The sequence below is a fragment of the Pan paniscus genome, chromosome 1 (assembly GCF_029289425.2).
Source record: "Pan paniscus chromosome 1, NHGRI_mPanPan1-v2.0_pri, whole genome shotgun sequence".
NCBI lineage: Eukaryota > Metazoa > Chordata > Mammalia > Primates > Hominidae > Pan > Pan paniscus.
Genome location: NC_073249.2, coordinates 97,989,526 through 97,991,870, shown reverse-complemented (window position 1 = coordinate 97,991,870; position 2,345 = coordinate 97,989,526).

The window sequence follows — 2,345 nt, the reverse complement described above, 5'->3', positions numbered from 1 at the left end:
GGGCCCAGGGGAGGGAGGAGGGCGGAGGGTGGAAGGCGGGAGCACCTGGCCCTCCAGCAGGCAGGGAAAAGGAGTGGCTGGCAGAGTGTCCTGGCACCAGGAGGGGACATGAGGAGAGACCAGTGGACCAGTGCATGGAGCCTTGAGGAGAAACAGGACAGGAGAAAGGAAGGGAACTAGCATTTATTAATCACTTACTGTGTGCTGGGCCCTTTGTAGGACACTTTATGTAAATCCATGCTTTTACTTTGTGTAAATATTCACAGCACCCACCACAGGGAAACATTATTATTCCAGATTGATCAGTGAGTGGAGGGATTCTCAGAGATATTAATGATTTTGCCCAAGGACTCACACAAGAACAATAAATGGGTGAGCTATGATTTGGACCCAAGTCTTTGTGACTTTAGAATCCTGTGATTTCTACCTAAGACAGGTGACAGGCATAGGGGAGATGGAGAGGGCAGGTTTGGGGGACTGTGTCTCTTCTCTAGGATGCAGTCAGACTCCTCCCAGTGACTGTTCAGTTCCCTGAGGCCTCTGCCTGCTCGGCCCCTGCCCCTAACCCTTGCTGCTCTTGCCAGGACTCCCTGACCCCCTGATGCTTCCACGTGCTCCTCATCTGTTGGGGCAAGGGGCAGGCCTGGAGGAGTGCCTGGAGGCAGAGAAGCCATGGTGGGGAAGAGGAGAGGAGAGATGCTGCACTGGACTCATTGGGAGAAGGAGAGGCTCCCAGACCTAGTGGCCCACACTGAGGCCTGCAGTGAAGGCTCTGAGGGGGGCCAAGAGGACGAGGCTTCTGGGGATCCTGGTGCTGCTTTTCTCCTGCATGGCCTGGGCCCAGAGTTTGATTAGCTGGGCCTGACTCTCCTGGTTACCCAACAAGCAACTGGCCAGGGGCCAGGCTGCAGCAAGAGGCTCCCTGGCACCTCCTCCTGCTCTCGTTCCCAGCTGGTAAACAGCAGAGCAGGAGTCAGCCATGCCATAGCCTCGTGACTCGCCCATTCCCCCCCACCTGGTGCACGTGGCACCTGGCATGGAGAGGGCAAGCAGCTGTCCCTTCCCTCTTCTGCCGTCTCGTCTCGCCATCCTCCACTCCTGCCCAACCCTGGAGCTTCACACTCTGCTACCATCAGCACCTCTGTTCTTAGGTAGCTCCCAGAGTCTCCCCATGGCTGCAGATTGAGAGATAAAGGTAGAAGTGGAGAAGGACTTTTCAACTCCTAGGGTCATTGACAGTGGATGAGTAGTGAGAAAGAGGAGGGGAAGTTTTGGGGACCTTCTGCACTGAGAGTCTAAGGGTATGTGCCTATGCCTCTGAGGCTCTGATTATCCCCCGTGTTCTTTTGGTAAATGTGGGCCCACGCATCCATGTATGCATCTCTGCACAGAACAGGATATTGGTCTGTTTGGGGGCTCTGCACCTTGGGCAGGTTTGGAGTGAGAGGTAAAGTGCTTTGCAGCTCCCTTCCCCCCCACCCCCTCAGCACCCTCCAGCTGACAGGAGGAGCCAGCAACATGCCGGGGGTGGGAGTGCAGGGGAAATGCCGTTCTGCTCCCCTCCTCCCCAGAACTCCTCAGTTATCCCCCATCTCTCTGTCTCTCTTTGCTGGCTCCTGCCTGTCTGTGGCTCTTCTCCAGCTGTCCCCTCTCTATCTTTTCTCCTTTTTAGGCCTCTCTTCCTCTTGACTCTGGGTCTCCCAGGGGCCCTTCGTGACTACCTCTCCTACAACCCACCAATTGCAGGCACAGAGTGGAGGTCACGTAGAATGCTTGCGGATGGACACAGAGCATCCCCAGACACTGCAGGCACAGCTGACTCCCCAGTTGTGCCACTTTGTGCTACTATGTAGGGTGGGGAGGAAGTGACTGGAGATTTAGAAGACAGTATCCTGACCTCTAGGCCTAGGAGTGTCACATGCTTCCTAGGCATTCTCTACCTCTCCCCTGCCCTAAGCATGGATAGTTTGAGTTTTTTTTTCTCCCCAGGGCAAGAAGATCCCTTGGTTATCCTTTTGGGAAGTTCCCCCTCTTGTCTAAACTTTCTCCCTCTTGCTGCAATCACAGCCCCTTATCTGGAAGAATCGTCCTTTCAAAGCAGGGCGGTGGTTATTTCCTCTTCAAATACAATCTTATATAAGGAAGGGGCTGATAGGGATCAGAGAATCATTTCATCCCCACGTGCCCAGTCCCCTTATTGGGGAAATCTCCATGCTGGGGGCAAACACTCTGGAAGGGATGGGAGGTGGTGGTGGTGGCTTGGAACTGGGGAGCAGTCCCCAACATCTCTTTCCCTCCTTCCCCAACCCTAAACCACAGAAACCACTTAAAGCTCAGCACAAATC